We start from the raw sequence: 24,690 nt of genomic DNA on the forward strand, positions 1-24,690 counted from the left end.
GGAAACAGACTAGAATTCACTCTTTTTTTTTTTTTTTTTGCAGTACGCGGGCCTCTCCCTGTTGTGGCCTCTCCCGTTGCGGAGCACAGGCTCTGGACGCGCAGGCTCAGCAGCCATGGCTCACGGGCCCAGCCGCTCCGCGGCATGTGGGATCTTCCTGGACCAGGGCACGAACCCGTGTCCCCTGCATCGGCAGGCGGACTCTTAACCACTGAGCCACCAGGGAAGCCCTAGAATTCACTCTTAACAAAAAGTTTTTTCCTAGTTAAAGGCCTTTTATGGTTTCTTAAATTTTTTCAAAAAGTAGGGATTCAAGTGAAGTAGTTTTGAAGTATTTATTTGAACTCTCTCTTTCACTACCTTCTAGCACCTGCCCCTGCCTATGCTGTGCTAATCCTGTGAGCTCACTGGTCAGGAACGGAACGGGACAAAGGGAAGACCCAGGGCTCACACCGAAGTTTTAGGATCGCTTATACGGTTACTTGGAAGAAATCATCGGGGAGGTAAGAGAACATGTAGTAGCTGTCTCAAAAGGCAAGAGTACAGAGAATGGAAAGGAATGAAAATAACCCCCTCTAACGGTAAACACATGACCGAGGTTGGCGCGGTCTCGGTGGCGATGGGGATGTGATGAGGAAACTACAGAGCACTGACTGCCATCTTGGGAGAGGCTGGAAGGATTTGTCCTCATGGTTTATTTCTATATGAGCTGCTTACTCAGCTCTTCCGAGACAGGATCTTCCATTAGCGCTATGCATATTCCCTTTTGTTTTTCCTCAATTTAGAGAGGGTTCTGGATCACCTACCAGTACAGCCCCTCTGGCATCTTCCTAGGACTGGCCTTCAACTGCCTGGAGACAATATGACTGCCAGAAAGGTACCACTGCATCACCTGCACCTTCCTAGGTCCTCTTCCATGCAGAGATGATGCATTAATTGTGTCCTAGACCAAATGACATAAATGCACATGGCTGTAGAATACTGCACCGATTCAATCAATCTTCAAAGAAATTAGTGAGTAAAAGAAGGAAGAATATATCTGAGGAACAGTTGTCCAGGAAGAAGTTAGTGTTCCTTAATTAATTAAGACTAAGAAGAAAACATCAGAAAATTTAATTGTTGTGCATGCTCTATTTATTTAATGGAAAAAAATACTTTATGATTCATTTAAAATTGCCTTAGAAAGTAAAAAAAAAAAAAAAAGAAAAGAAAAAAGGGAAATCAAAATGAAATCCTAGATAATGACTTTTGTCAAAGGATTTTGGTAAATATACCTTAACATCTACTAGCTGTCAAAGTCTGCTTTATTCTCTTCTCCCAATACTTTCAAACCCTAGATAGGGCAAAACAAAGCAATCCAAATTGTGCTATATGGCATTTAAAATCATTGTAAAGTATAGGAATGTGTTCACCTATAATACTTGGCTAAGTAATATTATAACAATATAAAATAATACAATATAATAATTTAACATTTGGCTAAATTTTGGCAAATATGCTATATTTATAATTACATGGAAAGGCTTCATTAATCGTGACTGAAATTAGAACATACTCAAAGAACCAAATGAACTTTGGCTTGGCTTCAATAACAAAATATTTAGAAACTTCTATGACTACTCAAATTAGATCTTTTTAACTCAGCAAACTGGGATATTCTGTCTCATTTATTGCCTATAAACCTTAGAAAGAATCTTCAAAGACAGGTGAATGCTGGTTTATCTTAGGTTAAAAGAACCATTTTGCACATTATAACCATTAAAATTTATTGTACATACTAAGTAATCTTAGATGTATATAATTATGATTCCTTTATAAATAAACTTGTCTCTGAAATCAGTGAGAATTTTGCTGCACAGAAGTCACCACGATATTGTGATAAGGGGTTCAAAACAGATAAAGCAATAGATTTTAGCTTCTTGTTTTTCCAGCACTAGCCTTCAAACTAGAACCAAATGTATCTCTCATCTAACAAATCAAGCTGCAAACCTACAACATTTAAAATGAAGTTCTTAACTATCTTGGAAGAGTGAATTCTCACTTCCAAAAGTTTTGAATAGATCCTGGCTTGTTGGGTGCTTTACTAAACTATCATATTATAGTCCCGTTAAGAAAAAACACATGAAGGTAAGGAATCAAATTTTACCATGAAATCCTTTTCCCTCATTACATATCAGCTCCCTGACTGAGTGATATAGCATGAACGCATTTCAGTTTATTAGATGCTGAGCCAGAAATCCTAAAAATGCTTAAGGAGATTAAGTGATTAAAGTGGGTAACTTCAATGCATTCCAATATACAAGCTTTCCTGCACACTATGAAAGTTTAGTAAACATTGAAATTAATGAAAAATACATGTGTTACTTTTTAAAAATTACATTTAATATGCAAGATCGAATAGCACAGAGGTATCTATTTCATTTGAAATAGTAATTCTTGTCTATTGGTCAGGAGAGGAATGTCAAAGTTCAAACAAAGAAAGCTGAGGAGTGAATGGTATGTGACAAAACAGAAACATAAGCTAAGTTACAAACGAGGGAGACAGTTTCGCACATAAAGAACTAAGTTAAGGCAAGTTGCGGGGCGGGGCGTTTAGGGATAAAAGATACACACACCTTACCACAGAATGTGGACAGAAAGGCAAGAAAGCGGGTGCCCCTACCATAGCACAAAAATACAGCAAGTCTGTCAAAGCACTACTGACTAGTAGGTTATGAAACCCATTTAGTAGGTTATGAGGAACATTTAAATGAAGCGAGAAAAAAGAGAAAAAAAGAAAAAGTGATAGAGAATACAATAGACTAGAAAATTCTATCACACTCACATATAGTGAAGATGTATCGGGAAACCATACATCCACGTGCGCAAGTGCGTGCACTGGGTCCTAACGTGACACGTATTTCTTCCTGTGGGTTCCAATAAAAAGGGTATGAGAATCACTGACACACTGAGCACACCACGAGTGCCCGCCTCCCTCAAGTTCATAATGTCACACTTCTGAATAGAAAAGTAACTTCCAAAGATAATAATATCCCCAAATGCCAGAGGGGAAGCATAGCAAAACACAAAACCATGGAATATTTAAAATGAACTATGTGAACTCTGACATAGAAGTCCAGGGAAAGCAGGCCTTCTAGAGAAATGTCTAACACTACCAAACCAGACTGCGGGGCCTCCACTCCCAGAGTTTTTCTCCCCACCCTGAATAAAGAGTGGAGGGAGTGGAGCCGGGGGAGACAGAAGAGCTGAAGGTGGGAGGGAAGGTGGGATCTAGAGCATCACTCTGGCCAGGAGACCCCAGTCTCGTCCCCAGTGAGGTAAAGAAGGCAGGAACCGGTACAGATCCAGAGAGATGGGGTGGGTGAGGAGAAAAGTGACATGTTCATCTTTGCAATCTCAAGGCCAAGCACAGCACTAGGCACATAATAGGCCCCTTATCAATGTTTGTTGAATGTGTCAGTAGGTCTTAATAACACCGACAGTTTTGTGATGTGAAGGCAGAGCCTGGGCAGGGTCAATAGTTTGAAACTTCTTATTCCAAGTAATCTCGGCATCATCAGAAAATGAGAGTTCTGTTCTTAATGCCATCCTCTCTACCTTTACTAACTATCCACAAGCCATTTCAGTGGCCACCTGTAAACGAAGCCATCTCCACAAATGATAAGCTCTTCAAGAATTGTAAAGAAGCTTGTTTTGTTTCAAAAAACTGAAACTGATCTGACACAAGGTCATCATGAATTGAGTGCTCAAAGATTAAGAAATTAAGTTTCTCAGGCCACTGTAAGAGGTCACACAGAGACCATGTGATGTTCACACTTGCTTTAGGGGCAAATGGTTTGTTTTTGTTGGGTAGTTTTTGGATGTATGACTGGTTTGTTTTAGGCTCAGGTACAGCTAAAGGAACTTAATAGTAGTGAACACTTATGTAGTTATTTACTGCGTGCAGGTAACCTTCTAAGGACTTCACAAATATTAACTCTAATACATGTGTACACAACCCCTGATAATGTAGTTACCTGTTCAGTGGTTTATCCTGTTCCATTAAAAGTACCTCCGTTTTTTCCATTTTCTCCTGCAAAAGATGAGGAAAATATTGTTAGTGAGTGGTCACAAATGCACACATAATGTTTTATATCGTTGTTTGATATCTTCCGGACTTGAGAGTACCAACGGGGCTTCATTAAACTTTAGTGAATTATTTCAACTGCCTAACTTTACTGAGTTCCTAAATAAAACCATTAAGACAATATCATTACATGTATCGATAAAAGGAGATTTGAAAAACAAATACTTTATGATTTCAAAAGAAATCAACATGGCATAATAATAAAAAGATAGATGCATAGGGAAACAATGTAGGGTACGATTCTCCTTGACTCTGAATCCTTCTACATTTAATATGCCTTTTCAAACTACATTCCCTCTGAAATTCTGTTTCAGGTGGCAGCACCCTTCCCCACTGGGTGAAATAATTTCTGTTCTAAAGATAGAAACAACTGGTGAATATAGCTATTGATAGTACAGGTTTACTTTAAATTTTTAAAAATGATAATGGAAAAGCATTCATCAAAAAAGAGGGTGTTGGGGGCCTCCCTGGTGGCTCAGTGGTTAAGAGTCCGCCTGCCGATGCAGGGGATACGGGTTCGTGCCCCGGTCTGGGAGGATCCCATATGCCGCGGAGCGGCTGGGCCCGTGAGCCATGGCCGCTGGGCCTGCGCGTCCGGAGCCTGTGCTCCGCAACGGGAGAGGCCACAACAGTGAGAGGCCCGCATACCGCAAAAAGAAAAAAAAAAAAAAAAAAAAAGAGGGTGTTGGGGCTTCCCTGGTGGTGCAGTGGTTGAGAGTCCGCCTGCCGATGCAGGGGACGTGGGTTCGTGCCCCAGTCCGGGAAGATCCCACATGCCGCGGAGCGGCTGGGCCCGTGAGCCATGGCTGCTGAGCCTGTGCGTCCGGAGCCTGTGCTCCGCAATGGGAGAGGCCACAACAGTGAGAGGCCCACATACAGGAAAAAAAAAAAAAAAAAAAAAAAAAAAAAGAGGGTGTTGCTTAGGAAAGGTAGCAGTTCAGAGAGTCTCCACCAGGTGACATTTACCTCGGGGAACTCACAACTGTCCAGGTTCTGTCCCTCCCTCTGCTGGCTCCAAAAGTCTATCTCACTAAGGTTTCAAAAATGATGTTTGTCAATACTGATTCATGTTAACAAAGCTCATAAAAGATTGACAGATAAGCCACAAAGCCTATGGATTCATTTCCAATGAAAAATATGTCATCACACAGCCTGGACACTTGCTCCATCCAGCTTGACCAACATACTCACATTTCTTTGGTCAATAAATACTGCCTGAAATCCCAGGTATGGGTACCAAACAGGCAGATCAAGCCAAATTAACAGCAGATTGTTGGGTGAGCATGTCAGAGCAATCACAGTTCAGATGCCAGTGGCTTCCAATATTCTCTCTCCAGACAAGTGTTCTCCTATCTCCTCCACTACCACCATCCTAGTCCAAGCTGCTATCATCCTTTTCCTGGACAAACATGAAACACTTCTTGCTATTTTCCCAGCTTCCGCTTCCTCCCTTCCAATCTATTATCCACAAAGTGTCCAGAGTAAACATTTAAAAATAGAAAACGGGTCATGGCTCAGCCCTACTTCGACTCCTTTAATGCTCTGCACGGGTCTGATGATAAACACCCGAGAGCTGACTCTCAAGCCTTGGTCTGGCCCAGCTCACCCCTCCAGCCTCCTCCGTGCTCACTCTTCCTGTCACCCTCACACTTCAGCCACACTGGTCTCCTCTTTTACTCTCTTAAACGCATAGATCCCTCAACGCCTCAGAGATGTTGCACACCTCACTTCCTCTGGCTAGAAACGAATGCACATATTCTCCACCTTCCCCACAAAGCACACACGTGCCTAGTCATCTGCAGCTCCTAGCTCCTATGTCACACGACCCCAGACTAGGACACTCCCTTATCTTAAGCTCCCATAGCATCTTGATCTTCTCCGTTGTAGCACTTACTACCGTTTATAATTACACGTTTATGTGATTATTTAATTTCGTTTATTTCTCTCACTAGACTGTAAGATGCTCCATAAAGGTGAATACTGTGCTCATTTTATTAGCATGTCCCACAACAGTGGACACTCAAGAGATATCTTAATGAATGAATGATGGCGTTGGGCCGTTAGAACCTGCTGCATCCGTCGCCAAAACAGGGATTATTTTGCCAGGCGGACCATATGGCTTTCCTGAATGGGCTCCATCCTCCCTGATGTGTCCTGCCCCTGGGGGGGTCAATAATTAGATGGGCACTGTCTAACTCACTTCCGTAACTTTACTGTTTCCTAGACTTCCATAGCCAAAATAAATCTTAAGATACTAAAAGAGAAACGGCACAAAGTTCAAGATACATTTGAGTAGCACCTCTGCAGACAGGACTTGTAGCAGTGGGCTACTAAGAAACACTATAAACAAAAAGGAAAACATAAATGGCGGCCAAAGGAAACCCTTGCCGAGACAACACTGGAAAACAAATAAATAGACACGCACGCATGTGCACAAGCACCCAAAGCAGTGGTCCTCGGAGCGGGGCATGGAAGGCTTTGAGTTTGCTGTGGGATGCCTCCACGACTACGGGGCCGACAGCAACGAAGTGTGCAGCTCTCTGAAGGAGGCCCCATACACTGCACCTCCTCCTGTCCCTGGGGCCTGACTCTGCACACTCGGCACACAGGAGACCTGGTGTGTACTGACTGTGTCATTCTCCTATTTGCCTTACAAATCAACAACTAATCGACATTTCCTAACTCGCCGCACAGAATGTTTTAAATGGCTCACAGCTGTGGTTTACACTTTAAAGATGTTCTAACATTTCAGTCCTCTTATGTAATGAGAATGAGAACAAAACTGATAGGAAGAAGTTCCACAATGCCCTTGACTCTACATTCACATCTAGTCATCGGGGGCTAGAAAGGGCCAACTTCACTCACTCGTTCAACAAACAGCGTGCACCTGAATAAGCCAGGCATGGTTCTAGGTGCTGTGGACACAGAATGAACAAGACAAAACCCCTGCTTCTCAAGGACGTAAAGTTCTAAGAGGAGACAAACGGTGAACATATGTTAAGTACAGGTATACCTTGGAGACATTGCAGGTCTGGTTCCAGACCTCAATAAAGCAAGTCACACACATTTTTTGGTTTCCCACTGAATACAGAAGTTATGCTTACACTATACTGTAGTCTATTAAGTGCGCAACAGCATTATGTCTAAAAAAAAAACAACATACATACTTTAAAAATTCCTTATTGCCATAAAATGCTAACCATCATCTCACACAGAGTTGCCAGAAACGTTCAATTTGTAAAAAGACAACATTTGCAAAGCACAATAAAGCAAAATGCAATAAAGCAAAGTGCAATCCAATGAGGTATGCTTGTAAAATGTAAAATATGTTGGGAGGGTGTTAAATTTTAAATAGGATGGTCAGGGAACGCCTCACTGAGAAACTGACATATGAACAGAGAGCATGACCTCTTTTGGAAAAGAGTCATGTAGACATCTTGGGAAAAGACAGTTCCAGACAGAGGATCAGCAAGTGCAAAGGCCCTGAGACAGAAGTGTGGCCTGTCTGACCCGGGGCATGCATGGGAGACAGTAGTAGGATGTGGGGTCAGAGAGGTAAACAGCGACCTTGTTAGGGTACCCAAAGGTCTTGGGCTTTTATTTTGAGGGCCCTGCAGTGCAACAGAGGTGTTTGGGGCAGAGGCAAACAGGATCTGGCTGCTGTGTTGAGAACAGACTGAAGTGAGAGCAAGGGAGGGAGCAGCAAGACCAGTTCTTAGGCTTCTGAAACAGCCCAGGCAAGAAATTACAGGGGCTTGGACTGGAGTGCAGCAGTGACGCACAGCAGTGCTTCTAAAAAGCTGACAGGTTCTTCATGAAACTTTAAGAAAATACCCTAGGATTAGCTCCAACTCATTTAATGGCTGATTTTAGCAGTCAATCTTTTTATCACTAAAGGGGTTTTTTTGTTTCAGTTATTACTTTTATAAAAGAAAACTTAGTGCATTTTTAGCTGTGAAGAAGTAATATATGATCATCACAGACAGTGGAAAAGATCGAACAGACAAAAACATCATCACATCACATTACAAAAAAATTGAATATTCAAGTACTTGTGACACTGGTCACCACTATGTATTAGCATTTTTCGTTTACTCTGAAAATAAAAGGCTCCTCTAAGTGAGGAGAAAGATCATTGAATACATGTGGCCATGGGAGTTAATGACTATTTAACATGAAGATATTCCAACTGAAGATCTGTTGATGTACAGCAGAATAAACACCAAACACAAGTATTCTTCTTAAAATCAGGCTTAGGCCAACATGGTCCAGCGCTGACCTTTGTCAGCTGTACCAGTTTGAGCTTAGCCCAGAAGGAATGTTTGCACATCACTGAGGAAGCTACGCTTTTCTGCACAGACTTTTCCCCTGAGAAACCCATGATGATAACATGATGTAAAAAACGGACACGACGAATTCTAAAAAAAAAAAAATTTAAGTATTCTTTTAATTCTCTGCTCTGTTGGTTAATGGGGTGGGGGGAGGTAGGGGGAGATCACAGCTCATAACTGTTGTCATGGAAACAATTCCACTCTAGGGCAGGGAAGCAGCTCTTCACTTGCTATCCAAGCCAGGGGGCACATCATCTGTGCAGTAAACAGAACCCCGTCCTCCCCTAAACAGGATCTGCTGTTTAGTCAACCGTGACAAACAAAATTAAACTCTGATTCTCAACATTTAATACTTTTGGCGGATATACCTTATTTGTTCAGCTTTTCTCAAAGTGTGCTAAGACAGGTAAATCGCTCATGGTGAATCAGTTACTGTCATCACCCACCAGAGCAGTCCTTCTCAAACTTCAATGTGCACAGGAATTGCCAGGGGGTCTGTTAACATGCAGATTCTGATTCAGAAGCGCTGGGTTGGGGCGTGAGACTCTGCATTTCTAGTAGGCTCTCTGGTGATGCTGCTGCCGCCGGTCTATGGACCACCATTTGAGTACACAGGGGTAGAATATTTATTATCCTCCCTCCTTCCCCTCTCCCTCGATAAGTACCACTGATGGAGACTGAAACTACTGCACTGAAGACTAATTGTTTTCTTACTCTTACATTAAAAATAAGAATTTGCCCTCCACGGCGTAGGATACTTAAATCCCAGCAATAAGCAAACAGTCTCTTCTGGGGCATCCTTAGCTAACTGATTAGATCTGAAACTTCTACTTGAGCAACCAAATATGGTTTTCTTTTTATTCTCCCTTTTCTTCACTCATCCTTTCCCCACGTGGAAGAATGGTTCGCACAAAGGATCACGGCTATAGGGTAAGCTCCCAGCTTCAGCACTAGTTGAGGGTGTGAAAGAACCAAAATTACTGAACCTTTTCCATCTCGTCCTTTTTTTGTAAAGAGGATAATCCATAGACAACCATGGCACTGGCACTGGCTTGGAAAGTACAGAATTTTTATCAAGGGGTTAAGAGTGGTCGACTAATGGTTGCTTACAGGTACCGACATTACCGGCTGCCATCAACAAATAGGCTTTGAGAATCTCTCTCTAGGACCCACCCAAACCCTGCACTTTCAGACAGAGGGGTCTCATATTACACACATGGCCAAATCTCTCATTCAGAACATAACTGATATTTCCAAATTACAGATAACTCATGTGAAAATGTAACCTGAGCTTTAACATGCCTCTCTCAACCCTTAACTTCTAAGCTATTTTAGTTCAATCCTAATTAATTTTTATTAGCATTTCACAGGTACATATTTCTTTCTTAGTTTGCCTCTCAAGTAAAACATAATAGTTATAAGATTGTAAAGAAAAATACTGTTCCTCTAGGACAAGGATCCCCGGCATATGTGTGAGAAAGGCCTACTTTTTGTTTCTCTAAAGCCATAAGGTGACCAAAAGGAAATGGTGTGGTGGGGAAGAAGTGGAGGAGATGCTGGACTAACACCTCTGATTGCTTCCTACCCTCTGGTATCCTGTGAAACCACAGAGGGAGGAACCTGGCAGAAACGAGGCCGACAGACAAGAGGGTACAGCAGCAACAGCAGCAGCAGCTGCTTTGGAGATCTGTGAGATCAATCTAGGCAATCACAATCAACTGTAGATTCTAAAAGGACCAACTGGAATTATCATTGGGTTATGTTAAGGAAACAAACGACTAACCAAAACCTATTAAGAAGGACAAAGGTATACACAGCCTGGGGCAAGACTTAAAGAAGCAAAACACCACTTACACATAAAGGCAGGTGGCAAAGAGCAGGCAGGCTCATTCTGGGCTGCTCCTGCGGCTTGAACTCAAAGGTAAAACAGAAAAGGAGACAGACTCGGCACAATACAAGGACACACTTTCTAACAAAATACGGTTCTCAGCCAGAGAACAGTTTTTCTTTCTTTCTTTCTTTCTTTTTTTTTGCAAAGCGGTGAGCTCCCATCACTGCTGAGACAGCCTCATCCTGCTACCCTCCTCCTCCCCAGCATCAAGCACCACAGCTATGCCAGGCTGCATGCATGCCATTCCCCGAACGTGCTTTCACGACTCTCACACAAGTACCGTGCCTGGGATGCTTTTTCATTTCTAGGCCACCCCTTCAGGCTTGAAAGCTCAGCTTCCACATAACCTCTGTGAATCGTATGCTGTCTCTCTCCCTCCAAACAGGCTGAGAGTGGGCGCCTCTCACCCAGGTAACCTCACACGCCTCCTCCCTGCACATCCTCATCCTGCTGTACATACTTTTAGACTGGGAGGCCTCTGAGGGAGGGGTCATGAGTATTTACCTGTGTATCTGCAGTGCCTGCCATAGTGAGCTGGACACAGCACGCATCAGCTGGTAGGTGAAGGAAGGAAGAGGAGAGGAGGGAAGTGAAGAGAAAGAAGATGATGCCTAAATTATCACATCTGGGGCTTCCCTGGTGGTGCAGTGGTGGAGAGTCCGCCTGCCCATGCAGGGGACACGGGTTCGTGCCCCGGTCCGGGAAGATCCCACATGCCGCGGAGCGGCTGGGCCCGTGAGCCATGGCCGCTGAGCCTGCGCGTCCGGAGCCTGTGCTCCGCAACGGGAGAGGCCACAACAGTGAGAGGCCTGCGTACCGCAAAAAAAAAAATTATCACATCTTAGGCACGTTGCAGAAGGAATTCTGACATTGGGAGAGAAGTTAATTTGAATGAACCTTTTCTACATAGAAAGACATTACTGTGAATTACTGTGGCTTTAAGGTTTATCATTTTAGGTATGTTTTGATCTAATTATTGTTAATAGCTGTTTAAAAACAGTCCCAATATTTTGCTTTTATTTATGTATCTAAATACACGTATTTACTATGCTATTTAATAATACAAATAATTTTCCCAAAAGTTTAAAAAATATTAAAAAAAAATCTTCCATAGTTACTGGGAAGCCTGCAGAAAATGCATCCATGGCATTTCCCCCAAGTTTGGAATAAGTATATCACTAAAGCAAGTACAGGGCCACTACTGGCAAAAGACCCTGGCGATACTTTGTAAGCCTTTATGCTAAAACGCTGCATACCAGAAACAAAACTCTGTCTTCAAACTTTTCCTAATTCACGCAAGCCTTTACCATCAGTTCTTGTCTTCCTAAGCATCTACACCCAATTAATCTGCTCTGTACACCACCAGCGGCAATTCTCAAAACATGACGAGTATGTGAAGGGCCGTTCTGATGGCCTCAGGGGAGTGACAGGGCCATGACAGGCAGGTGAATACATCTGGGAACTACAGAACCATTGCTAATGACCATAATTACTCTTTGGGAGGATTTCTATAAACCGCACCAGCACCCTTCCCAAAGAACAGATGACGACAGGTGAACCCACACCTGAGACCAGAAAACTGTCCGCCAGAGCCTGGCTCTGCATCAGCCCCAACGTCTTCCCCCCACAGACGACTATGAACACACTGCCACCCTTGCCTCCCGCACAGCCCGCTTCCTTAAGTCCCACCTTCTTTCCCGTGCTGCTGCCCTGGGTGGCAACAGAACGGGTCTGGGCTCTGTGGGCACCCACCCGGCCAATTCCCGTGGCTGTGGGGCAAGGCTGAGGAGGATGCTGACCTCCTCGCAGTGGGTGGCGGGGTATCTGCATATGAACTGCTGCCCTGTTTCCTTTTTATAGAGGGAGGCACAGTTAATCGTCTCCATGAGAACGTTAGTCTAGGAGTGAATGAAGTCTTTTTTTTTTTAATAAATAAATTTATTTATTTATTTATTTATTTATTTATTTATTTATGGCTGCGTCTGGTCTTCATTGCAGTGCGCAGGCTTTCTCTAGTTGCGGTGAACGTGGGCTACTTTTTGTTGCAGTGCGCGGGCATCTCATTGCGGTGGCTTTTGTTGCGGAGCGTGGGCTCTAGGCACATGGGCTTCAGTAGTTGCGGCGCATGGGCTCAGTAGTTGTGGCTCACGGGCTTAGCTGCTCCGTGGCATGTGGGATCTTCCCGGACCAGGGCTCGAACCCGTATCCCCTGCATTGGCAGGCGGATTCTTAACCACTGCGCCACCAGGGAAGCCCCTAGGACTGAATGAAGTCTTTATTGCACTTCATGAGACTTAAAAAAATAGCTTTGAGATATATATGTATTTCAGAGGACAGCAGAAGTCTTCTGGCCTAACATCAAGTCATACAATCGATAAACTTATATTAGCATATCTTTTTACCAAAAAAATGCTAGATTTGTAAAATGGAAAAGGGCAGGATGGTGCAACAGACTGGCCAGATGCAGCTTTGATCATATTGATTTCTTTTCATCCTACAGGTTTTACAGTGGCAGTAAGAGGTGGCCTGGGCTGAGTAACAGAGGACACGGATATGCTTCAAGGTGAAAAATGCCCGTGCAAAGCCCTGAGCACAGCAACACCCGTGCAGGGCGGCTGCCCCAGGAACGACCAGCAAACATGCTGAGGAACAGGATGTCTGGTGGTTACTCGTGATCTGAGGCTATTTGTCAATAGAGTAGAATTTTCAAAACAAAATTTTTTTTATTTTTAATTTTGCCAGTTCTTCCTTATATCTGAGCAAACTAGAGGGGAAATAAAGTGGCAAAATTCAAAGTGGGTTTTTGCGGCCCGCCCCCTGCTCCAATTCCTCAGCCGGCCACGAGGGAGAAGGATGCTTCTTTCAGGAAGACCCACCTAGGCGCTGACTGAAGGGCAAAGGCCCCCCAAATATCAGTCTCCCATCCTGACACCTGGTCAGGTCATTAGGAAGAATCTGCCGAATACCTACTATCCCCACAATAAGCCTGGGTTCCATAGTCCAACAAAGAAATGGAGGGAAAGGAGCCGTTACTGAGGGCTGCCTACATCCCACACAGTTTCACGTTCACCTTTTATTTATTTATTCAAAGTTTGTTTGTTTGTTTATGTATGTATGTATGGCTGTGTCGGGTCTTAGCTGCAGCATGAGGGATCTTTGGTTGTGGCGCCCAGGCTTCTCTCTAGTTGTGGCACGCAGGCTTGAGGGTGTGTGGGCTCTGTAGTTTGTGGCACGTGGGCTCTCTAGTTGAGGCGCGCAGGCTCAGTAGCTGTGGCACACAGGCTTAGTTGCCCTGCAGCATGTGGGATCTTAGTTCCCTGACCAGGGATCGAACCCGAGTCCCCTGCATTGGAAGGCGGATTCTCTTCCACTGGACCACCAGGGAAGTCCCCAATGTTCACCTTTAGAACAACCCATGGGTAGATTTAAATGGATGGGAGGTGTGAGTACGTAGGCTCAGAGAGGTTAAGTAACTTTCTAAGCTTAGCTCCCACCAAGGAGATTTCCCGAGGCCTGAGAGGCCTCTTGCCACCCTCTCCCAGGATGCCTCCTCCAGGGTAGGCCCCGAAACAGGCCCCCTCTCACACCCAGAAAAAGAACACACCTGCTCTAATGACAGGACTTAACTTGGACAATGGGATTGAAGGCTAAATAGGCTAACAATAAAAACACGAACCAAGCCAGGAATAACTGAAGGTCACACAGACCACATGTCCCGATGTGGCGCACTTCACAGGAACGGGAAAACAAGCCCCTCTCTGCAGTGCTGTGTGGAAAAACCCCTCACCAGTCTCCCCAGGATACAGACAGGAGACAGCCTGCAGGAGTACCTGTGATATGCCCCAGTGTAAAGGCAGGGGGGCCTCTATCCCTGGTTACAAGAACTAACAGAAAATTCCAGGACATTTCTAGAGGGCCTTGCCCCAGACCCTGAAACTTGGGATCCATGCAGGGAGCCCTACAGTTCATCATCTTACGCTGCATGTTGCCTTCCTGGGCTTGGGAGAAATTTGCACAAGTGCAATACCAAGGGACAAATAAAGACCCAAACTTTAGCTAACAAACAAGCAGGAAGGTGGGGGGTGGGGGGGTGGGCAGGGTGGAAGTTCCCTGGAGTCGGGGAAAGGAGAGAGAGAAAAGCATTTTTTAAAAAATAAAAATATTTGTTTCTCTAGAATTGAGAATGAAGAGAAATGACCAGAAAGCACTGGTGAGCGGAGGAAGAAGGGTGACACCACAGTCTCAAGCCAGAACAGAGAGTTCACATAAGCCCGGGTGTGTGCTTGCTTCCATTCCCGCCCACCCACGGTTCCTGGGGCAAACAAATTCTTGGCTGAGCAGGTATGTGTGGGAGGCCTGACTTATTTTCCAACCACTAGAGCTTTGCCCAGAACTACTTAATCATAATTTTTCAAGGTCATACATTCAAATATGATGTTACTACCTCACAAAACAAACAACTCTAGGGTCTGTGGAGTAGGAGGCGGGGAAAGAAGGAATTATCCATCCTCACTTGAACTATCTTCTTATCCACTCTTACTGGGTATCTCTTATATGTTCTCAGAAAATCAACAAACTGCCAAAACGCATAGCTAAAAGAAATAATAGCTAACTTTAATATAATGTTTACACTCTATGGCAAGCACAATTCTAAATGCTCTGTATATATTATTTGACCCTCAACAATTCTTTGAGGTGGGTACTATTATCATTATTATCCCTATTTATAGCTGCATCCAGAGGGTAAGTGACTTGCCTGGCTACCAACAGCAGGGCACCCTGTGCACCTGCCCTGTGCTATACTCCTTCCTTCTCTGTGTTCGGCTCTCTGGCACCCCCAAAAGGCAAAATTGTAACAAGAGCTCTGTTCCATTATGGGATATCTAACTGATTTTCCCTGTGCAGTAGGGCTTTCTTTAAGCTACTTTTCTGGGAGGAATATTATCAGAGCCAGTCCCCACCTTTAACCCTGCTGCTCAAAAAAGCCATATAAGCTGGAAAAGTCCCAGAGCTCAAACCACAATTCCCCTTACACGCTGCCTGATTAGAAACAGTTCGAAGCAAAGCTTTGATCCCTGTTAAAATGTAAAAGCTCTGGGAGGTGTACTCTTTATGCTGTTATCAGTTTGTAGTGAAAGTTGCACTGTTATCTTTTTAATGGTAAGTTTAATGATAAGAACTTCAGGTGGTTTCCAGGCATCCAATCCACCTGTCCAGTTTGGACCTGTTCACTGCTGGGTGCCTAGAACTCTCCAGGACCTGGCACATTAACAGTTGTTCAATATACCAGCGTGGGTGAACAACTGAACAAATGAATGGCTATAATTCTTGCAGAGGTCAGTTTTAGTGCACATTTATGATGCAGGTAGGTCTTAAAGTGGCAGCCAGGTTGGGCAAAGTATCACTGGAAAGGTCTAAAGAACAAGTAAATCACTGTCTCACAGTAATGACTTTGAAAGAAACCCCAGGCATATTTCAATATATAAAAAGGATCTCTCTTTGAATTTCTTAGAATGGATTATATTTTTAAATGTATATAGAGCTAATTTATTAATGAAGAAGGTAATCTAAGAGGGTAGTGATATCTACATCATCTTCCTCTACAATTACACTTTCCCAAAAGATGTGGTGCCCTAGAACAACATCTCTTCTCCTTAATATTCTCATACCCAAGTCCTGTATGTCCTCAAGGGCCTCCACAAATGTCTTTTATTCCAGGAACCCTTCCCTGTGTTCCTGGCCAGAAGAGGTCATTACCCCACTTTGTACTCAAAGTTACTTTGCTCTTTCTTTTGTGTACATAAATGCACTTCCTGAATTGTTGTATTTTTCTCATCTGCACTACCTGGCTGTCCCCAACTCTATCTCCGTATTCCACAGGGAACCAAACATTTTTCCTAACATAATCAGCATCCAGTCAATATCAGACTAATGTTTTTAAAAAGACTACTATGGAAATGCTCCAAGGATACACCACCATCTGTTTCTAATGTTCAAATATTATTTGAATTTTATTTGAATTTTGATGTTTTAAAAGCTGTAATTTTTTTTTAAATGACACTGAAATGGTTTATACGCAAGCTTCTCACCCACTGCGGACACACAGCATCATGTGCCAAAGATCCTGTCTGGGAGATCCAGGCGATCCCTGTAGCAGGCTCCCCTGCCACCTCCATGTGCACATGTGGACTTCTTGTAAGTGTGACACTGGGAAGGGAAGCTGTAGCTCCACCCGGTCGTGTGAAAAATACTGTGTGCACAGTCTGCTCTCAAGAGGTTGTTCAAGTAAGCACATGAATACAAACCGCACCCCAGTGTCGGCTGCCCTTAAATGCGGGCGGGGCACCGGGGGCATCTGGTCGGGCCTTGCTTTCATCACAGTAGAAAGTCCTTTGTGATAATACCCTACTTGAGAGCGGGTAAATATTTATTCTAAGAATTAGATGTTTCCTGTATGACTTTAGATTTATGATAAGGAATGTGAGCTATTGTTTCCTTACGTTTAGTTACAGGGTTACGATTTTGAAACAAATATTCCCTACCTTAGATTGGTTGAACTGAAAAACATCCTGGGATCCCAAGGCAAGTTATTTAAAAGCAAAACAAAAACAAAGAACTCTCATTATAATTTGCAAGTAATTATCTATGAGAACAGATTTTTTAAAAAATATATGATGCATTTAAAGCAAAGTATATGTTTATTAAACACAGCTGATAACGTGAATACAGCTATTATTATACAGTTATCATCAACACCAGATTTTTAAAAGTGTTTCATTATATCTTAAGAGCTTCATTGCTCTTGCTGACTCTTCAGTAAACATTATAAATGTAAACTCCAAAAAAATTTATAGTACTAGGAAATGTCACTTTATGTGTTTTATATGGTAGAGTTTCATTTCATTTGATGAAAGGACTCCCTGCCCTCGCAAAAGTTTGAAAACATCTGTTAGTTTTTCTCAAATCCCAGTCTAGGGAGCGGCTGCAGTAGACCTGGATGAGCTTTTTCACCATATGGTTTTTCCTGGGCTCTTTTCTCAGTAGTTCCCTTCGGATAGGCATAAAGTGAGGTGAGAATATGGCAAGGGGTGGGGAAGCAGGGCGGGAGCGGGGAGGGGGGATAAAAAGGAAACCACTGATCTAATCAGCACATAACTGTCTTCATAGAATTTTTGGTCAAATGCTTCAGGAAAATCAAGACAAAACAAGTCAACAACCTGTGAACTTTTTCACAAAAGGAAACAAAGTTAGTTTTATATTATTTGTCCTTTAGTGAACTCATACTGGACCTACTAATACCATATACTTTTCAAAAAGTTCACAAATCATCTATTTAACTCTATGTTTCGTTGGTGATCAATAGCCAGAGCATGCATTTGGTTTCTAGAACCTCTTGCTTTATTTAAAATTTGGAAAAAGGTTGTTTTTCTCCTGTCTTCAACCCCTTTTAAATTCTGTATGATGTGTCAACATTTAGTAAACACTGAGGTCTTTTGAGATATTTGCAAGCTCCTTCAGCAAACTAGAGAGTTTGAGAACCACTAATTTATAACAGTCATCACTGGCTATCTCCTCCACACTGAGCTACACTTCCCAAGACACTGCTGCAGTTCTGTACACTTTACAATTTCAAAATCATTCTTCTTGCTGGAAAAGATTGGAAGTAAAACAGCAGTTAGTAGGATCACAGATTTTTTTTACACAGAAGGATACTTTGGAATGTAACTACTCTACTACACTGATTTTTCTTAAGATAAGGAAATACACTTAAGAAACATACCCAAGATGAAACAGTCATTGGCAAAGTGAGAACTCAGCACCCACCTTCCACAGTTTAGTAATCAAAGACCTAAGGTCATATTCAGATTCTTCTACTCACTAGCTGCAGGCGCCCTGGTCAAACCCCATAAGCCACAATTTACTTAGATATTAAAATGGGAATTATATCTTCCAGGGTTGTTAGGTATATTAAAATGAAGATACTTAATGGTCTTCTGGAAAAGCATCTGACTCCAAGTAAGTACACAATAAATGTTAGCAGCTGTAAACACATTTTTTTTTGGCTGGAGTTTTAGAACAAAAGAGAATTCTCCAGGTATGCGGTAGACTACCCTGGAAAACCTTTGCGTTCTTAAAGTGGGGACAAAAGGAATTAAGTGCTAGAATATTCTCCAGTGCTATGGGTATGAAGGTTGGGGGCTTGTGGTCTTGAAGAAGGGAGTTAACCATTGGGGATGATTTCTCCAAAACTGGGAGAGGAAAGGGTTAGGGTCCCATGAAGGGCAGAGCCCTGACCCATTCACACGCCCACAACCTTCATACCCATAACCCTGGGGGATTCTAGCACCTTGATTTCCTATTTAAACAGTAAAAGAAATGGAGAGCATTTGAAGGTGGGGCAAAGAAAGGTGACTGGCCAGGAGAGACCAGCCCCTTCCTGGCCACAGGTCAGTGGAACCTCATTATTTTATATAAGATACATCAGCCACCTGCCAATTCCAAAGAAGTGCCTGTCCTCAAATGCAATTTCTGCTAAACATATTTCTATACAGAAATTTCTCATCTATTGTATAGCTCTAGAGTAGATGGGTTTAACATCCTCTCTTGTACCCCCAGTGGCAGTGCAGCACCCCCTCCAGCTCCTGCAGGTTCTCCTTGGAGCAGCAGAGCTAAGCAGGGGTTGAGGAAAAGGAGAGGGTTCGTGAACCACGCACCTCTTTAGGGACAGTCACCAAGTTAATTTCTTCTTCTCCACATCCATGGGTAATATGCCCAATGTAGCACTATAAAATACCAAAGCTAGAGTACTAGTGAAGTTCCTGCCAAGCTATTTTATCATTTCCAACATTCTTGGTAGCAACTACCATACCTGAACCAAAAAGAATAGGCCATCTGAGAACACACATAGGCACTTGGCAAGTTTCTAAGAAAACTATTTGCAGATCAGTACAGATATCCATCTCCAATCTCAGTCTTTGACCAGAAAGTTCTACTGCACAACAATAGTTTTTGAAAAGACACACCTTTTAAAATATTTATCTACTGCTCTAGACTCCAGCTCCACCCATTCAAGCCCTACCCATTCTTTTACTTTCTGCACAATTGCCACCTTTTGTATCGAAACTTTCCACAAACCATATCCATTCTTCTCGGGGAGAAAGGAGTGAACTCCCACGGCACTCTGTCTCTAATGTCCCAATAGCACCATCGTTTTCTACCTGCATGGCTTTATTTTCTCTTTAAGCAACATGGGCATAGGACCTGTATGGTTCTGACTTTCTTCTAGTGCCCAGCATCTTGCACATACACCATGCGTGTATGTATATATGAGTGTATGTCCTGGGAGGACACGTGGACACACACCAAGATTTACTGAGCAGCTACTATGTCCCAGGCACTGTGTTTTACCTACAACATTGGTTTTTATCTGAACAACATCTCTATCAAGTAGTCCTTATCAGCCCCAGCTTGCAGATGAGAAAACTGAAATTCAGAGAGGTTAAGGCTTGGCCAAAATCACAGAGCTGAGTTTCAAACCCAGGTATGACTGACTCTAAAAGCCCATGCACTTATAAAGTTAATATCCAATAAGCATTCAGTAAATCACTTAATGAAAAGCATTTCTATGCAGGATATTGTGCTGAAAACTACTGAGAATCAAGATGCTTTAAGTTCAGCAACTGTAAGTAACTATACTACAAAGTAGTAAGTAACAAGGCCAAGAAAAGAGTTTACATAAACATGAAGGATGTTCAGAGGAGTGTGAGACCACTGTTTTTGGAGGTGGAGCAGGTAAGTGGAGGGGGTGGGGGGAGAATTAAGATAATCATGAAGAATATGGCAGACCTGAAACTTGGATTTAGACAAGCAGAGATGAGAGGTAATAGTATGTCAAAGATTAAATGAGCTTACCCTAATATTCTTCCTAAAGCAGGAAAGTGGACTAACAAATTACATTCAATAAGTTTGTATCCTTGACAGCAAAGACAATGCCATATACTTGTTTTTTATGTAATATTCATTCTGGAAACATTTAATAACTATTTAGTGATGGAGAAAGGACAGGAAAAGGGATAAGGGGTGTGGGGTTTGTAGTACTCCTTAGAGTATTTAATTAACTCAGACACACTGTCCCACATGCAGTCTGGTTTTATAATACATATTAATTAAATCCTATTCCAGTCATTAACAATCTTTCACTAAGTTGTATATGTTTTCTACCCAATCATAAGTCTTTATGGGTACTTCATATTCACAATGACTAGCCCAAATCACTGTTACCAGTTTTACTCCCAAAACTAAGCACAAATGTATTTTAATCTATTTATCTGTACATCAAAGAATTTTTCTTTGGAAAATAGCCTAGTATTTAAAAAAAGGTAAAAATTAACAAAAGGTGCCCATCTACCTAAAAGAGAAAAGAGGAGCCATCTACATGCAAAGCAACATAATAGAATTACAAAGCCAAAGTTAAATGCAACATCTGCTTCTAAAGGATATGTTGGCAGAGAAAATTAACCAGTTGTATTATGCCTTAAGCAATGAAAACCTGTTTCATTTCCTTCTTGTCCTTTTGAAAAGACAACATGTCACAGTCAGACTTTTTTAAATAACAGCATCCATTCTTGTGACAAATGTTTGCCAAGGGGGGCGGGGAGGAAGGAAAGGAATAAAAAGGAAAAGAGATAGGAAACAGTAAGACGCCACCTGCTGACAAAAGGGAGAAAAAAAGGGAAAGAAATTTGAGAGCACCACTTCCTGACTAGTGTGTTTGAAAAAATGTCAAATGAGTTTTCCAGTCATCCTCATGAAATAGAAAATGTTACTACAAAAATATGTGGAATAATTTTTTTTACTTTTGTAAAGTTCATGTCCTAAAAATTTACTGTTACTACTAAATCAAATTATAAAGACCACCATTCCTCGAGTGCAGACAGAACTACACCCGAAACTATTTTAGGCATCAGAGGAGTATTAACACTGAATGAACTAGAAATATCCCAATGATATATTTCAGCTTTTCCAGGCAGAGTCAGCTAAGGGATGATTTCTTTGGTTAGAAGCAGTCATCTAAATTTTAAGCACACCTGTAACAGCAGAAGACTACAGAATACTAAAGGATGATCATTCTCTACAAATAGGATGTTGAACATTATTCACCACTGATTACAAGCTAGCTAAGCAATATATCAATTACTCATTCTATGCTACAAAAAGGTGTAACAAATTATAAGAAGTAAAAGCTCAGTGGCTGTGAAAAAAATTGAAACTAAATGATAAGTCTCAGAGCTGAGGAGAAAGGAGAAAGGGAAAGAGGGGTTTACTTGCATATACACCTTTAAGAAATTGTAAAAAACTGGTTTTCTTTTCTTTTTTCAATTAACCTGGCCACCACACACATACACACACACACACACACACACACACACACACACACCCTCTACCTGTTTCCATTTCAAATACACTCACACCCTCTACCTGTTTCCATTTCAAACACACACACACACACACACACACACACACACACACCCTCTACCTGTTTCCATTTCAAATACACCCATACTCCCAGCTGAAATAAGACATCTCAGCTTGACAGGCAGTTTCTTCCAACACCCCAATTTTCGGTATGCGGCATTTCTCAGCATTTAAGTACTACTACTATGTATTTGTATATGGAGCACCTGAAGGCCAGCTGCACACCAAAGGACGAAAGTACCCAGTGGACATCACTGTGGTTTTAGAGCTGCAGCATGTTGTCTGTAAGTTCTCATTTCACAATACTTGGGGTTTGTTAGTTCACTACACTGATAACTTCAGGCATTTAACCTTCAAAAATACATGGTTTGGGGGCTTCCCTGGTGGCGCAGTGGTTGAGAGTCCGCCTGCCGATGCGGCGGACGCCGGTTCGTGCCCCGATCCGGGAGGATCCCATGTGCCGCGGAGCGGCTGGGCCCGTCAGCCAGGGCCGCTGAGCCTGCGCGTCCGGAGCCTGTGCTCCGCAGTGGGAGAGGCCACAACAGCGAGAGGCCCGCGTACAGCAAAAAAAATAAATAAATAAAATAAAAGTAAATACATGGTTTCCATTGAGTTGTCTATATACTATTTGATTGTTTTGCATTAAACAGAATTTAAGAGATATTCTGGGGACTTCCCTGGTGGCGCAGTGGTTAAGAATCCGCCTGCCAATTCAGGGGACACGGGTTTGAGCCCTGGTCTGGGAAGATGCCACATGCCACGGAGCAACTAAGCCCGTGTGCCACCACTACTGACCCTAGGCTCTAGAGCTGTGAGCCACAACTACTGAGCCCGCGTGCCACAACTACTGAAGCTGGCACGCCTAGAGTCCATGCTCCGCAACAAGAGAAGCCACCGCAATGAGAAGCCCTTGCACCGCAATGAAGAGTAGCCCCCGCTCGCCTCAACTAGTGCACAGCAACGAAGACCCAATGCAGCCAAAAATAAATAAATAAATTTATTTTTAAAAAAGATATTTTGTTACCAAATCATGGTATTTTTTGTTTTCGATTGTGGTCTTAAACTCTGTGTACAGAGGCTACAAAAGCTCAAGAAAAGTGGACAAAGAGCCATATTACAGGGAATATAATGTCTTTTTACCTCATGTTATGGTAACTATGCTACTCCTTGAAGCAGTTATGTCAGTTTCTAACTGAATGTAGTGTTGTGTTAGTATAAATGGATGTCAGTTTGAGGGCTTAGGATCACTAACATTTTTCCTATTGAAATTATTTAATTATTGACAATTTTGGGGGGGGATTTTTTGATGTGGACCATATTTTAAAGTCTTTATTGAATTTGTTACAATATTGTTTCTGTTTTATGTTTTGGTTTTTTGGCCCTGAGGCATGTGGGATCTTAGCTCCCCAACCAGGGACTGAACCCGCACCCCCTGCATTGGAAGGCGAGTCTTAACCACTGGACAACTTTTAAGAATTTATTCTGCAACGATTTTTCAGAACAAATGACCCACATAATGTTGAGGCCAACTTATAAAACACCTTGGAGGGAAAAAAATAAATGTGGGTTGACCCTAATATATTTTAACAGAAGAAAAATGCACTAAGGTTTGATGATCTATACAATTGCCATGGTTTAATAATGATACCTTAAAGCACCAGAGTCTTCTGAAGTGCTCTAATGGAGGGTACCAAAAAGGGTTAAGGACATGGTACCAGTGACATAAAACTACAGAAAAGATCCTTCATTAGGGAGGACACACGGTGCGGTGCAGGGAGTACTGAGCAAGCAGTCGGAAAACCCTGATTCTTATTCTCAGTCCCGTCACCAGCAACCTGGATTTCCACCCCTGCCTCTCAGTCACCTCGGTCGACAAAGGGAGATTAGTCCTTCCAGCCCCACCTGCCAGTTTCTATCAGCCCTATTAGCCAATAAAACAAGCACACACTCAAAACCCAAAACCCATATCTATTACTGAGAATAGGATCCTAGACAGTGTCACCTCTAAAGATGATTGAGGACTATTAAATCACATATCAGCAAGAAAAAATGGGCTCAGCTCAAACTACTATTCTAAATTTAGTGTGCATCAATCCATGGATGTCTTCATATTTTTACCACTTATTATTTCTGCATCCACAAAAGTTAAATAGTGGTGTCTTCCTGCACTTGTCTCTTTACACACATGTTCCAAAGTTTCTCTAGGGTATATTCCTGTAAGTGGAAAGGCTAGGTAGGGGGTCTGCCCAGATTTAACCTTACTATAATGCCTTGGTCTATGTCTCTGGTCCAGAATGGTTTCTTGCATTGGAATCTACTCTTAATTCCAATTCCTGTTGGTCTCTGACTTTACCTCCCCTTGTCCCATTTATAGTTTTTTCCTTCATACTTAACACTCGGCCTGGCTTTTACTGTATGACTTTACCTCCCCTTTTTGATCATCGATCACTAGGTACTACTCCAGCTATGCTGTCTCCATCCAATCCAGCCTCAGGACCCTTTTGCCACACAGCCAGTGCACGGTGTGTGAAAGGCACTCCTACAGTTACCCCCTATTTCCCAGTTTCAAAGACCACTGCTTGCTACTTCGGAAGTCAGCAAATATTTATTAAGTCTTTACTCTGTGCAATGCACAGAGACCCAACATACATGTGTATGTGCAGGGTTTGAATATCATTTGCTTTCCCTACATAGACTCAGTGAGTGCTCAATTAACAGATTACAATTAACCAGCCATAAGAAACTCCAGTCTGAAGTCGGTGACATTTTCAGAGAAGAGGAGGAAGGGAGCAGGTATGCATATGATAAGAAGGCGACCTTCCTGTCCCTACCTCCCACCCTATTTCGAGGTATATGTTGGATTAAGG

General features: G+C 42.5%; 1 long non-coding RNA gene across 1 annotated transcript in view; it reads right to left on the minus strand.

Annotated features, from left to right (window-relative positions):
• Positions 1-812: 812 nt before the first annotated feature.
• The window catches only part of LOC132496325 (uncharacterized), a 111,874-nt gene continuing 87,996 nt past the window's right edge, over positions 813-24,690 (minus strand). The window contains exons 4-6 of the long non-coding RNA XR_009533394.1: positions 4,017-4,072; positions 2,825-2,906; positions 813-943 (exon numbers count right to left, since the gene is read on the minus strand). This is a non-coding gene — a long non-coding RNA (uncharacterized LOC132496325). The remainder of the gene's footprint in view (positions 944-2,824; positions 2,907-4,016; positions 4,073-24,690) is intronic.

Source organism: Mesoplodon densirostris, chromosome 9, assembly GCF_025265405.1.
Source record: "Mesoplodon densirostris isolate mMesDen1 chromosome 9, mMesDen1 primary haplotype, whole genome shotgun sequence".
Lineage (NCBI taxonomy): Eukaryota > Metazoa > Chordata > Mammalia > Artiodactyla > Ziphiidae > Mesoplodon > Mesoplodon densirostris.